Below are 16,157 nucleotides of genomic sequence, written 5' to 3'. Positions count from 1 at the left end.
GGCAGATAATTTAGCTTATTTTAAGTGATATATACACCATTTTTTTACTTTTTTTTCTTGTTTTTGAAGGCTGATTTTTTGCAGTGTAGGTAATAAATATAATATATTAATAACTATAATCAGAGGAAAAGTACAACTTGAAGTTAATATACAGGCTGATCTATCTTTTAAAGAAATTACTTCAATAAATAAGACTACCTAGTAGTTATCACTAGAACTGACCCTGTCAGGTTCCTGCGGAGCTCCGCTCCGGCCACGCCCCCTTCAGCTCATTAACTCTCCCAGCTGCACGCTCATCAGCTGCATTCAGAATCAGAATCAGAATCAGAATCAGAAAGGTTTTTACTGCCAAGTAGGTTTTCACCTACGAGGAATTCTTTGTGGTACAATGGTGCAAACAATAAACATACACAATAAACAATAAACAATACACATATTAGGTTACAGCAGGAGTGTGCAAAAAAGGGATTAGAGTCCGTGTTGGGGGGCGGGGGTCCCGGGCCTTGTTGATGAGGCCAACCGCAGACGGGAAGAAGCTGCTCAGGTGGCGTGAGGTTTTGGTCCTGATGGACCGCAGCCTTCTGCCGGAGGGGAGTGGCACAAGGAGTTTGTGTCCAGGGTGGGAGGGATCAGCCATAATCTTCCCTGCACGCCTCAGGGTCCTGGATGCATACAAATCCTGGAGAGATGGCAAATTGCAGCCAATCACCTTCTCCGCAGAATGAATGACACGCTGCAGTCTGCTTTTGTCTTTGGCAGTGGCAGCAGCGTACCAGATGGTGATGGAGGAGGTGAGGATGGACTCAATGATGGAGGTGTAAAAGTTCATCATCATTGCCTTTGGCAGGTTGAATTTCTTCAGCTGCCGCAGGAAGTACATCCTCTGATGTGCCTTTTTGGTGAGGGAGATGATGTTTAGCTCCCACTTGAGGTCCTGGGAGATGATGGTGCCCAGGAAGCGGATGGACTCCACACTGTCAACTGGGGCGTCACTCAGGGTGATGGGGTTGGGAGGGGCTGGGTTCTTCCTGAAATCGACAACCATCTCCACTGTTTTCAGTGCGTTGAGCTCCAGATTGTTCTGTCCACACCAGGTCACCAGATGGTCAATCTCCCACCTGTAGGCAGACTCATCACCACCAGAGATGAGCCCAATGAGGGTGGTGTCGTCCGCGAACTTGAGGAGCTTGACGGACTGGTGACTGGAGGTGCAGCTGTTGGTGTACAGGGAGAAGAGAAGAGGGGAAAGAACGCAGCCTTGAGGGGAACCGGTGCTGATGGTCCGGGGGTCAGAGACATGTTTTCCCAGCCGCACGTGCTGCCTCCGGTCAGACAGGAAGTCTGTGATCCACCTGCAGATGGAGTCAGGCACACTCAGCCGGAGAAGCTTGTCCTGTAGCAGAGCCGGGATGATAGTATTGAAGGCAGAGCTGAAGTCCACAAACAGGATCCTGGCATAGGTTCCTGAGGTGTCCAGGTGCTGGAGGATGGAGTGAAGGGCCATGTTTACTGCATCGTCTACAGACCTGTTAGCTCTGTAGGCAAACTGGAGGGGATCCAGTAGAGGGTCAGTGATGGCTTTGAGATGCCGCAACACAAGCCGCTCAAATGACTTCATCACAACAGAGGTCAGAGCAACGGGTCTGTAGTCATTAAGTCCACTGATCTTTGTTTTTTTGGGGACGGGGATGATGGTCGAGGTTTTGAAACAGGCTGGTACGTGGCATGACTTCAGTGAGGAGTTAAAAATGTCTGTAAACACCGGTGACAGCTGTTCAGCACAGTGCTTTAGGATGGATGGAGAGACAGAGTCTGGCCCGGTTGCTTTGCGGGGGTTCTGTCTCCTAAAGAGTCTGAAGACGTCCCTCTCCATAATGGATAGAGTCGTCACTGTGGTGGGGGAGAAGGGGGGGTGCTCTGAGGTGGGCAGCTGTGGAGAGGCGTAGGCCTCTGTTGTGGTGGGGAAGGTGAAGCTGATGGGCTGGAGCTGGTGGGTGGTGTCACAGGGGATGGTATCAGGACTGTCCCATTGTCTTTCGAAGCGACAGTAAAACTCGTTCAAGTCATTGGCCAGGCGTGGGTCGTTAGTGGAGTGGGGGGCTCTAGGCTTAAAGTTTGTTATCTGCCTAAGCCCTTTCCAGACAGAAGCAGAGTCGTTGGCTGAGAACTGGTGTTGGAGTTTCTCAGAGTAAAGACGTTTAGCATCTCGCACCTCCTTGCTAAACATGTATTTTGTGTCAATAAACCTGTCTCTGTCCCCACTCCTGAATGCCTCTTCCTTCTCCAACCTTAACTTTCTGAGTTTAGCTGTGAACCAGGGTTTGTCGTTGTTATAACTCACCCTGGTGCGTGATGGTAAACAGCTGTCCTCACAGAAGCTGATATATGATGTCACAGCTTCTGTGTACTCATCCAGACTGTTGGTAGCGGTCCTGAAGACATCCCAATCAGTACAGTCCAAGCACGCCTGAAGATCCTCCACAGCTTCACTGGTCCACTGCTTAGATGTCCTCACAACAGGTTTGCAGAGTTTTAATTTCTGCCTGTATGCAGGGATCAAATGGACCATGACGTGGTCAGAGTGTCCCAGTGCAGCCCGGGGGACGGCATGATAGGCACTGCTAACTGTGGTGTAGCAGTGATCCAGAATGTTCTCCTCTCTGGTCGGGCATTTAATATATTGTCTGTATTTGGGGAGTTCGCGGGTGAGATTTCCTTTGTTAAAGTCGCCGAGGACAATAACTAAGGAGTCCGGGTTAGTCCTCTCCACACACAGTATCTGGTCGGCGAGCATGCGCTGTGCAACCTGCACGTTGGCTTGCGGTGGAATGTAAACACCGACCAGAATGAATGAAACGAACTCACGGGGGGAGTAGAATGGTTTACAGTTGATAAAAAAAGATTCCAGATCAGGAGAACAGTACTCTTGAATCACTGTCACATCCTTGCACCAGCCACTGTTAGTGTAGAAACAGATTCCTCCACCTTTCGTCTTGCCGGAAAGTTCTGTGTGGCGGTCCGCTCTGAAGAGTTGGAAGCCTGCCAGCTGCAGCGCAGAGTCCGGTATTAATCCACACAGCCACGTCTCCGTGAAGCACAAAACGGAAGAAAGGGAAAAGTCCCTGCTAGACCTGATGAGAAGGCACAGTTCATCCATTTTGTTGCTAAGTGAGCGGACGTTGGAGAGGAGTATACTCGGTAGAGGCGACCGAATGCCTCTCCTCCTAAAGCGCACCAGGGCTCCAGCGCGTTTACCTCTCCGTCTCCGTCTCACTGTGTGTCCAAGGCCTTTGATTTGTAGGTCTGATAAATCCACGGAAGAGGCGAGAAAGTTGGGACATAAAACAGATGGTGTTGAGTCCCTGATATTTAGTAGCTCTTCTCTCGTGAAAATAATCCGCGATATTATTATTATCGCCATAGCAACACAATAACAAAATAAGAAAATAAGGAAAAAAATCCAAGTTGAGTCGTAATAAACAGAATTAAAGACTCAAAACAATACAGTGGCTGACAATACAACACAATAATCCGAGTTGATTCGCAAAAAAACAGAATTAAATATTAATTAGAGACTAAAAACAAACATAGAAGTGTGCACCAACACACCTAGGCAGCCATACGAGGCGCCATCACCATAACAACCATGGTCCCCAATTACACAAGCACATACACCTGTTCCACTCTCTCGCTTCACTCACCGGAATACTGATCACGTACACCTGTAGCCTCACTCACCTGCACCGCGTTTACATTCACCAGGTTCATAATCACCCACACCTGTCACAGCCCTTACATATACCTCACACTCCCTTCACTCAGGTGTCTGGTATCGCACTTCAACGGAAGCACTTACATTGGATTTCCCGCGACCTGACTTTCCGAAGGATTACGTTCTCTTCCGTCATTGTTTGTTTCAGTTTAGTTACTCTCCTTAGTTCCTGTTTTGAGTATAAACTTAGTTCTAGTTTGGTTAAGTGTCTTGCCGAGTGTGACTCGTGTTTTGTTTGCCGCAACGGCTTGTTCTTTTATAGTTTGTTCGTTCAGAGGTTGCCTCTGCTTTATTTAGTTCGGCGATTAGATCGCGAGTGCCACCAGTGCCCAGCAGAGCTACGCGCCTGCGCCCTTCCGAGGGCTGAGACTGTGTTGTTGAGGATTCTCCCGCAGCCTCTCTGTGTTCGTATCAGCATCTCTGTGTCTGCAACCTGTTGTCTGTCCTGTGTGTTCCTGGCTGTCTCCGTTTGCAATAAACTCTGTTCCAAGTATCCAAATCTTGAAGTCTGTTTGTTCCGTGACAGACCCAAGTTCAGTAGAGTTTTTAAACCTACCCTCAGTGCCATCAGGCTCAGCCTGCTCCTCACGCTGCTTCTGCTTGAATTTCAAATTGCCATGATGGAGCACAGCACCAGTCAGTTTGTAAATGGTGACTTTCTCCTCTGCAGTGAAACCCAGGATGTCAATGGCATCCTGCAACTACATGCATAAATGAAGTTTAAGCGCATCATTATTTTTAATCATTAGTGTTTTTAAGAATGTCATTATCATTGTATTCATTGTCCAGAAGAAAAACTCATGGATATCTCACATCTGTGGCGTCCAACTCTTCATTGTCATCAATGCTGGCCACAGTGATCTGACCCTGACTGCACATGGGAAAGTCATAGGGGTTGCTTGTGATGAGGCACATTTCTGTAGAGGGGGAAAACAATAATTTGTTGTTGCAAATTAATAATGACATGTAATGTTTTTTGATTGTTGGTTGAAAATAATAACCCTACCAATAATCTCAGGCTTGTGGTTGGTCATCATCTGGAAGAAGATGTGGTAGCCTCTCTCATCAGGAAGCTGGAATGTTTAGGTGGGGAAGAATATATTTTAACTTGAAAAAATGAAGGCAGCAATAATGTAAAATTTGTATATACACAGGATAATTATACTTACAAGTCTCAATATCAGCTTTAGCCAGTTTTCCAGTTGTGCCAAAGTGAATTCTGATGAATTTTCCCTGTTTTAGACAAAATTATATCCTAAGTAATTGTATCTTATTAATAACCACAGAACTGAGGCCAGAGTTTAAATAAGAAGTTAACTTACAAAATGGGAAGAGTTGTCATTCCTCACAGTCTTGGCATTACCATAAGCCTCCAACAGTGGGTTAGCAGCAATAATCTGGTCTTCAAGAGAGCCCTGCAAGTAGAAGAAACATTCAAAGAATATGTTGTTATGAAGAGAATGTTTGTGTTGCTTTATGATAATTAGCACATAAATGTGTAAGGGGTCTGACCTGCATCTTTCCAGGCACTGCCTCCTTTTTCTTGTCACCACCACTGACTGCAATTGTTGCAAAGTACTGGATGACCGTTTGGTGTTCACAGTCTTGCCAGCACCAGATTCTCCGCTAGATTAAACATAAGATATTGAAATTTTTCGGATAAGAATTGTGTGTGCCACTAGGTAACAGAGAAAATGATGCAAAGTTTCAACTCATGCATTGACACTTACGTAATCAGAACAGACTGGTTCTCCCTGTCTGTGGGACAAATGCAATTTTAGATAAATCACTTTTTTTAATTAGTTCATGAACAAATATGTAATTCAATCTTATTATTTAGTGGCTTTTAAATTGAATGCTTACCTTGGAGCATGAACTGAAAGGCATTGTCAGAGACAGAGAAAATGTGGGGTGGGGCCTCCATACGCTTTTTGCCTCTGTAGGCCTCCACCACTGCTTGGTCATACACAGGGAGCCACTTGTAGGGGTTCACAGTGGCACAGAAAAGTCCAGAGTAGGTCTAGAATGAGGAAATAAAGGGGATTGGTATTACAGCTGTTTTATTTTTAACATAGTTTTTATCTCTGAGAAAGCATAAAGCTTACGTAGATCATCCATGCAGCATAACGCTCTTTGAGGTTATACAGGACAGAGGCTTCATTGAGGTGGGTCATCATGGCCATGTCCTCAATCTTGTCAAACTTGGGAGGATTCATGGGGTGGACATCCTCCTCCTTGACGACTCTTTCCTAAAACAAATGGACAATATAGAGAGATATAGTCAAGAACCTTTCTGTTTAATGGAACTAGTCAATAATGTTCTTAACTAAGAGCCTTGCTAACATACCTCCTTGGATTCAAGCAGTTCAACGGTGACTTTGGCACCATCTTTACTCTTGATTTTAGCCTTCAGGTACAACTCCTCCTTGTCAACTACATAACAAGCTGACTTTGCATCAAAGGGCTTGGTTTGGGCCTCAAGCCTCTCCCTCTCAGGCTTACGGAGGTAAATGGCAGCCTTGCCATAAGTGGCCATGTCGCTGTCCCCCATGGTTGAGGTTTACTGTTGGAAGAAGAGGCATGAACATGTAATTTTGTAATAAGAAAGATTACAACCACGGACTGTAAGAAACATAATTCATCCTTGCAACATAGCATATCTGAAATAAGTAAACAAACTAACAACACAACTGGATGTTTGTTTTTTGTTTTTTTGTAGTGACTGTGTATGAGGCAGTCAAGAGCAACCGTAAATATTTACAATGTATCTAATGTGGGAAACAGGTAATCATATTAAACCATGGGTATCTTGCTATTCAAAATGCACCCTACGGGCGTGGGGTAGTGAAGTAAATAAATAAAAGTGTGTTGGATTATTATTTAGCGGATTTAAAATGTTGTCTTTGTCTTTCATCAAGATGTATGTGTGAGTGCAGTCTTTTTCAAAAAATCCAAAAAAGGAAGAAAGACATATACGCAGATCTGAAAGTAGGTATCAAAAATGTTTAAGCTGAGTGCATTGTCTCTTCTCTTATAGTATTTTTTTTATTTTAAGTGATGTCTTCATAGGACCTCACTGAAGCCTGGTCAAAGGAGATTTAACCTTTGAATAAAAGTAGCTACAAAGCCAGAATAGGTGATAACTGTCCAGCTAAAGACTGTGTACAGCCCATAGATTTGGATTTAAGGACCAAATGTGGAAAATATGCATACCTATGCAACCCCATTTGATTGAAAAAGAATGTTTTGACTGAACTGGAAAGGGTATTCAGAACTATAGGCATATGTTTTCTTTGGTAGCCGTTTGGCTTGCTTGCTATTATTTGAAAAGGTAATTTAAGTTACTGAATAGATAGTCGGTTACAAAAGCAGATAAACCTACCTGTTCTTTCCAGGACCAGATGAAATGTCCAGAACCGTCAAATAGTCTAAAATGATGGGAGTAAGAGGTCAGACAATATATTATATATAAATGCAAATAGTAAAAACTTTACAGATTTCACGGCCAAGCCGATCCAGCTCTCCCATGTTTCAGAGAATATTAGAGTTCATCATGCAGTTGCTGTACAGCTCCTCCCTGATTAATCAAGCAGGAAACAACTTACTGTGCACTGGAACCCCCTAGTCTCTGTGAACCTCTCTGTTCCTCCAGGTCCTTATATTGTGACCATCTGCAAACTAAGCAGGATCCAAATAAGGAAGGATTGGAATGGTTTGATATATTTAAACATCACGTCAAGCATGCCATCCATGTTATTAAATGAGCAGCACCCCTACTTTAATTATGTGATGTAGATCTAACTTGTGATACTTTTGAGTCTACCTAATTTGGTCCTTTATGGTATTGACCTATTTATTAATAGTATTAAATATATTATATTATTAACCTGTAATATTGATTATATTGGTGCATTGCTTCCAAAAATTAGGCAAACTCTGATGTATATTTTAGCTGTTGATTAGGACTTGTGTCATTTTGTTTTTACACATTGATAAACTAACAAGTTTACTTATACATGTTATTAAATGAGCAGCACCCATACGTTAATTATGTGATTTAAATCTAACTTGTGATACTTTTGAGTCTACCTAATCTGGTCCATTTATGTAGGTAGGCCTGCATATTCTTTAATTAAAAAAAGAATACCCTTACAACTGTTAATGTACTGTATTATTTTATACCACACACACATACATGACATGGTCAAGGCCTTTTTGGCAGGGGCAGAGCTATTCAATTTCAGGGCAACTTTCCAAAGTGGCTGGAGGCACTGTGGCGCAAGCATTAGCCCCGAGCATATACAGGCTTGAACTCCCACGGGGACAGGCCCGAATCCAACCCGCTGTCATTTCCCGATCCCACTCCCCACCTCTTCTCTCCTACTCATTTCCTGTCCAAACCTTCACGGTCCTATCTGATTAAAGGCAAAAAGCCCAAAAACAAATCTTTTTAAAAAAAAAACTTTCCAAAGTGGTGTACTGACATTTGTGTTATAATTTCCTTCAAATCTTGTTTACTAATCCACATTTTTAGCTTGTCCAAGAAATTAAAAACACAAGCTATAGGCTCCTACACTGAAAAGATTAAATATTTAAAAAGAAGAAATCAAATACAAAAAACTAAACAAATTCCCCACCTTCACTTCACTGTCATGGCCTCGTGACACTATTTATACACTATTTATATTTTACCTTCACCGGGGAAAGCCTTTCAGGCAGTTGCCGTTTTTATTGCTTGTATTTGTATGTGTCGCACAGGTTTATTGAGCTGTTGACATATTGCAATAAATCACGTGATGTTTAGAGTGTTGTTACATTTAATTAACCTTATAATGGTTAATGGAATTGTCACAGGAATTTTGGTCCTGGCTGGGAAAAAAATTCTGGATGACGTAACAATACAGTTCCAATAAGCTGTTCAGCGTCGTTGCTACACTTATCGCTGTGAAAGATATCTGGTGAGCGCTCGCAATTAAAATTCAGTTCTTCAAGTTTCACCTTTTCACCTCAGACCAGCCAGAGAGCGACTTTGGCTTTCTTTGGGAGACCTAGAACCTGTTCAATGTCTTCTTAAATGAAGAAAAGGGTGCAGCCAATCGCTCTTCACACCATTTAGGCCTATGTTAGGGAACACCTTCTGTGACTTCCTGACCCACAGAATGTATCAGACCAAAGACGTTTTGTGCACATCATGGTTATGGATATAGTATTTAGCAGACACTTTTGACTAACACAATATTAAAAAGATATTAGAAAACAGACAAATATAAAAAAAAAACTATAAAAAAGGCAGTAATACTAGCCTAACAGGTTAATTAATTAATGAATTAATTAGACAGACAGAAACGTTTTTAACCTGTAAGCGCAGAGAGGTATTTTTGACAATTTACACCTGTTTCCACACGACAAAGACAGCAACTGCTCATCAGAGTAGTGAAGTGGTCAAGAGTGGGAATCGAGCTGAACCAAAGCTTTTAAATAGGATGGTGCCGTTCCAGTGGCTGTCCTATTGGCCAGACTGAGGGATTTAAATGAAATTCTAGCAGCTATAGGGAACCAGTGAAGGGTGACCAGCAGAGGATCTATGGTTGTTCAAAGACCATTCCTCTATGGTTGATCAAAGACCATTCCTCTATTCTGACCATTCCTCTATTCTGAATCATCTGCAACAATCTCAATATACATGCAGGCAGGCCGGTTAAAATTGAATTACAATAGTCTAGTTTAGACATAACCAAGGCCTGCACAATAAGTTGTATAGAATATTGAGTGAGATAGGGTCTGATCTTCCGAATTTTATAGAGTGTGAACTGGCAAGACTACATGCTTAGAGAAATTCAGTTGGTCATCAAATATAACTCCAAGGTTTTGTGCATATTTAGTTGGGTTCAATGAAGATGAACCAAGCTGGATGTTAATATTTTGTGGGATAGCTGGGAATACGAGGAGCTCATCATACATTCAGTAATATAGACAATGGCAATAATTTACTTTGTTGCAAAACACTACATGCCTACGAACATGCAAGCAACCTTTGCTTTCGTGTACAGCATACATTCCTTAACCTGCTGTCTCTCATCATTATCATCTCATCATAACGTGCGCACACTCATTATTTTGACATGACACTTTGGAAGTGATTATTAACTTTTGAGTTAATAGGCTTGGCTACTTATGTGATATGATTTCCTACAAGCCTGTATATTGTATAATGTTTGTGAATGAGTCTGGTTGACGTACCATGGTGTTGAATATTCCACAGTAGGCCTGGGTCTGCTGTCAAGCTTATTTTGCACTTACATTTGGGTGGGGCGGGGGCATCCTGCATCCTATGTAGGCAAAAAGAGGTGGAAGCAGCATGTCAAGGTGCGCTCTTCAGGTCGGGTGGTCTTCCAACAGTGCTGTGATTCCTGTGGCACCTGAAGACTTGTGGAAAGGCAGCAGTAGTCCATAGGTCAACTGTGTATGAGGGGTAGGGTGAAAACTTCCAAGCACCCATTGATTTATGATCATATTACTTGTATATTCTACTGGTGATTAACTCATTGATGAAATGTAAATTGTCTTTATTGAGATTTCACTTTTTTAATCAGCGATGTAGTGATACGTGCAGTGGTAATGTGATGATGTGATCGCTTGTCAGGTCATCGGAGGCGTACCTGTAAAACTGTGTGAGGGACCCTGTGAGGGACCGGACGGTCACCCCACGTTCTTTTAGGGATGAGGCGACTGGACTTGGTGATGTAGTGCAGTGTTTCTCAAACTTTTTCAGACCAAGGACCACTTAGCCAATAAAAAAAAACTCACGGACCATCTAACTAAATAGTATATCCCCGGAACAACAGGCCTCCTACCCAGAACTGGCGCCAGACAAGTATTAGCGGCACATGATTTTCGCGGGTGGGCTCTCCTTTTTTACTTACCGGTAGGCTAGTTATAGATATGACAATGCGCTAGGCAAAGCATCTGGAACCCTGCTCCATGCGTGACTTGGTTATGTTACAAACTATAGTTCGCTCACAGCCTCATACTCCCATCACACACTCAGACACACCAATGTATCACACAACACAACCAATAAACACAACGATGCGCATACCTACCATGTGACCGCAGTAATTCACTACCAACAGTAGGCTAGCCGACTGGCATTAATATAGCCATCCTAGTAGTCAACTTTTCATAATTAAGAGTTGTCATTATCCAACGTCACACAACACAGAATATAGTTATCATCTTGCTGTCTCTGTAGCCGGAGAAAAAAACGCTGTTTGATGCGGCTGAACCATCTCGCCGTTGCACCTTCTCGTTGTCTGTGTCAGAGGCTTTCTCATTTAATTTTCTTTTCATTGTCCCTGTCTTAAGCCACCAATCCATGACCTTGTTAATAGATTAGGCAACTCTTTAATAGATTAGGCTACTACTGACTGTGTTCTCTTCGTTCGGAGTTGTATGTTAGAATTGTCGCAATAATATACTTTTGGCCGTCGCGGACCATTACGGGGCACTGGCGGACCACACTTTGAGAATGACTGGTGTAGTGGAAATACAGTGCAGGAGATGGTGGTTTTGATAAAAAATATATATACTATATATTTATTTACAGGGGGACTGTCAACCCCAACACAGTGCACACAACATAAACACATATAAATCAAACAGATCACAGATACAGGCCGTACTCACCGGGACTTAAGTAACCTGGCAGCCTAGGCACCTGCTTGGCCGATTAGGCCCAAATTCCGGCACCCTCTCAAGGCCCAAGCCAGGCCCCAAACTAGGCCCAGGCAATAAGCCCGAAGCTAAGTACATATACTAGCCGTACCAAACAAAGCAAACAAAACAAGCACACAAAAACAGACCCAATATACAAGACACACCAACAAAGCACAAAGACACAGTGTCCACACAACTAGACACAAAACCCTTCCTTCACACCGGTAAACAGGGAAGTGTTTTATCTTCATACCTCTCTTTGTCAGTGCTCTCCTGCCTCTAACAAACAGTCTCTCTCCCACATAAAAATGAGGCACCCTTTAAATAGGGCACAGCCACTTGGGCTTAATTAGGTCTACCATGGACACAGGGGAGCCCAGACCCAACCATTATGGTGGGGGAGTCCAAAAGTCTTAAAGGGCACCATCCCTTCTTGCCACGGTGAGGAGGGGGAGAATTCACCTTCTCACAGAACCCCAGGTAGGTTGACCCCTGTGTGGGGCTCTCTGGATGGGAGAAGTACAGTTGGTGGATGTGCGAGGAATACCTGTGTGCGTGAAGCGCAAGGGTGCGCTTCTCGAAGGTGAGGTCAGTGTGACGATGTGCCAGGCTCGATGGCATGGCAGTCAGAGCACATACTCATCTGTAGTGACAATCAATGGGTGAAGCACCTGTGTGTGTGATCGTCACTACAGATGAGTATGTGCTCTGACTGCCATGCCATCTCTAAGTTGAGTTCATTTTTAAACACATTTACTTATCATCAGCAACAGTCAAACTTGTTCATACACTGAGCAAGAATCATCATAACCACTAAAGAAACATGAAAACACAGTCTCTACAGTATGGAAAAATCATTTAGAGTTAGTCCAATGTCTCCAAACAAATGTGGATGAATTTCAAAGACAAAGACGCTAATACACGAGGAAAATACACAAGGCATTACACATAACACACAGACTCCTAATCGCTAACAAAAGATACACGCTGACCATAACATATAAATACATTACACCCTATAGCTACTACACACTCAGAGTTATGGGTGAACCCACCATACCTGAAACACAACAGCCCTGCATACCACACAGATCACCGTCCCTCTCTGTTATGTGTCCCTTAGGGTTGTGGGGAGACGACCAAGACAAGTCGCTCCCAGCACCACCACAAACCCAGCACTTGTCACAAGCTCATGGCATGGTGGAGAGCAGAGGATACAGTCCTTTCAGGAGCAACTGTCTCTGAAACGTTTAGGCTGGAATGTGCTGGTAGGGCTGTGGCCTCCTGACCCTAAGGCGAGCAGCAGGAATGCCATTGCAGCAGGAAAGAGAGCCCCGACTGTCAGTAACGATGCAGTGGACTCCGGGCTGTCATGGCAATGCCGCAGCCCCCTCTGGTCAGTGGCAGCAATATGGAAGACCCCCGGGCATCAGTGGCCCCCACTGGGTGGCTGCAATGGTGATGTGGCGACCTCTCTGGCTGGCAGCCCTGAGGCAGAGACCCCTGGCTGTGAATCGGTGGTGTAGCAGTCCGTCTAGTGTGCAGGAAACATTGCAGGAAGGATGCGAAGACCCGTCTGGTTGGCAGAAACAATGCAAAGACTCTTCTGATTGGCAGGAACTATACACAGACATGCCTGGCCGTATGGGCGTCGCCACAATATAACTTGGGAGGGTCACGTCCCCCTCACTTTAAAAAAAAAGTCGTTTGGACCCCGCCACATTTGCCATCAAAATATTAGTGCATGACTGGTCTACTAGTCCAGCGTTCTTTCCATTGCTTCACAATCAAATCCGTTTTAAATCCCACTTTATCAGTAGGGGGAAATATAGCAATAGAAATCCACTCCGCGTTTTCCTGGTTTCCTACACATAACATACAGCCTCATCACGCACCAGATTCAACTCCCATACTCTTTGATCAAAGTGTCGCACTAGCTGTTCCACAGACGAGATGGACATAAGGAGGGTTTTTTCGAGGAAGAGGAAAGTAAGTCAGAGTTGCCCAAGTTTTCCCTTTAGTGGCCAAAGCACCCTTATGAGACATTCTCTGGCTATAATAGCAAGTCACAAAGATCATTCTGCAAACATTATGATTATAGCTAGATAAGCAAGCTATTTACCTACAACTACAAGTGGAACAGCATTTGTTGATTTCTTATTCTGGGTCTGAAATATGTTGTGCTTTTGGCCGTGTTCAGACCTAGGCGTCTGTTTCGGGCAGAAAGCGATGACCAGGATTATTTTTTCAAGTAGCTACAAAAACAATGAAGGTGGTTTATTTTTTAACAACCGTGAGCTAATCTGGCGTTAACGTTAGCTAACATGCTAGTTTTTCTAACGACTGTCCTCTGTGCACCAAATTCAAATTACACCAAAACATTATCCTGGCTATCACCAGACCAAGCTCAAATCTTATTTAAGATTGCAGATCAGGCTGGGTTTACCCAGTCTACCCGGACATAATAGTAGTCAGACCATGCCGACCAAGGAAAAACAATGAAAGAGAGAGATCATGTTTTACCTAAAAATGCACCAGAATGCGGGAAATTGCATCTACATCTTTAAAAAATGTTTGGTGTCCTCGGTGTGCTGAGCTGGGGCAGGCTGTAGCAGATGTATCGATCTAGCTAAAAGCCAACAGACATGCATCGCAAACACCGAATAAAGCACACTTGGCAGGCACTGATAAAAGCTATCTAGCTGTTAACTTTAAATATGGATGGCATGCTTTAGTGAGCTTATTTGCTATGATTGATTAGACCGAGGTCACCAAAAATAGTCATTATTTAAGCAATATAGTACGAGTGCGAGTGGGGTAGGTAAGAGATATTCCCACGGGTGGTGTTCGGCCGTAGCCACGAGGCCGGAGGCCGAGTGGCGCAGGCAACAACACCCGTGGGAATATCCCTTACCTACCCCACTTGCACTCGTACTATATTGCTTTTATAAAACAATTTTATAGTCAACCAATTAACATTTAAACACGAAGTTATTGATTAAAACATGTTTATTTCGCCATTGTTTCTCCGCAACAAAAAAATAGTTCCATTGTCAACGTCTTTTGGAATTATAAGAACTTTGAATTAACGGTTATCGCTTAATTGTATCAACGTGCTATAGAATGTTTCATCGCGGAGTGATTTATTATTAGCTGTGAAAAGTCCGAGTTGGGATGTCCTGGGATATTCCAACTCATGGAACGTCTCTCGTCCAATCAGAAACAGCCAAATAATTCAATAGAACCCAATTGTTTTATAAACAAAAATAACAGACCTGCGAATGTTGGGGTGGCCCATTCAAATCAACGGAACTTTTTGGAACATTCTGAAGAGCCATATAATAATAACTACTTACTAACCGAGAGTGAGGTCATGCCGGGAAATATCAGACTGAGGCTGTAACGTATCGACCGAGCGATGACCGGCATGACCGAACGGTCGAGGTTAGTAAGTTGTTTATTATACAGCATTTTTAGCTCCTTTCATTTTGAAAATGAAAAGAAATGGTAATTGTAAATAGAAGACATGTCGTTTTGTTCAGCTCTCAAGACGCAGTTTGTTTCAGGCGTTGCCTAACAACCAATTACTTGCTAACTTCAAGTTACAATGATAAATAGAAAACGGTTCAGCTAAAATGGCTTTTTAAGAAGAAGAGTCTAGAGGAAGAATGTTGCGCATAACCCCTATTTACAGTAAAGTAACAACACAAGTGATTCAAACTATAGTAGTCTAGTCTTCATCATCACTTTCAAAAACACATCTTCGCTGCTTCTGAATTTCCTCATGGCTTTTGATGTCTTTTATTTTTATTTTTTTCCTTTGGCACATTTTCGCTGCTTCTGAATTTCCTTTGGCTTTTTTGTTTGTTTTATGTCTATCAATATCGCACATTTTTAAGATGACGTCAGAGGAGGGCAATAAGAATACTTATCAGACCGGCAGACCGGCGAGGAGGTCAATACACGGCGCGTCGGGGTGCTGTTCGCCCTGTCGGGATTTATTTTTGGATAATGACCTCCAGACAATACATTATCCCTTCTGCAGTGGCGTAACGTAGTAACGACGGGCCCAGGTGCAAGATATTATGACGGGCCCCCCTAGTGAACGCAAAAAAAAAAAAATCGTAGTGTTCCCTACTTCCGCAACCGCGTCTAAAAAAACCCGCTAATCAAAGGTGTTTGTTATCGATATAAATAGTGTTTAATGAATCAACCTTACTTATTTCAGAAGCGATGGGTGTGTACACAATGAACTAAGTCTTGTTTGACTCTCAGCAGGAACATTTCTTACCGTAAAAATATTTAGAAAAGTAATAATAATAGCGACCACTATTTACCCAAATTGTAGCCTAGTAATCCTGCCCTACCTTAATGTATGTAGGCTATAACGTGTCTTGAAATGTATATCTATCACATTAGCCGTAAGTTACCTGTTGCATGGTTGCTGACACACCACTGAGGGCAGAAGCAGCGATGCTGATCCCTGATGACTCAATGGGCTCGCGACTAGTTGACGCCCCAGGTCTAGTTAAAAAGCCGAATTGGTTTAACTATAGTGTATTGTATTGTCACATGATCAAATAGAGACAAATAGAGAACATACATATTACCCAGCAATCATCATTGCTAATCACAAAAATACCAAAGAAAATAAGAACGTATTCATTTC

General features: G+C 43.1%; 2 pseudogenes; both read right to left on the bottom strand.

Annotated features, from left to right (window-relative positions):
- Positions 1–4,702, bottom strand: part of LOC122130530 — a 41,278-nt pseudogene extending 36,576 nt beyond the window's left edge.
- A 135-nt stretch (positions 4,703–4,837) lies between these two features.
- LOC122130529 lies at positions 4,838–6,433 on the bottom strand (annotated as a pseudogene).
- Between the last annotated feature and the right edge of the window lie 9,724 nt (positions 6,434–16,157).

The sequence above is a fragment of the Clupea harengus genome, unplaced genomic scaffold (assembly GCF_900700415.2).
Source record: "Clupea harengus unplaced genomic scaffold, Ch_v2.0.2, whole genome shotgun sequence".
NCBI lineage: Eukaryota > Metazoa > Chordata > Actinopteri > Clupeiformes > Clupeidae > Clupea > Clupea harengus.
This window is presented reverse-complemented; position numbering and strand designations above follow the sequence as displayed.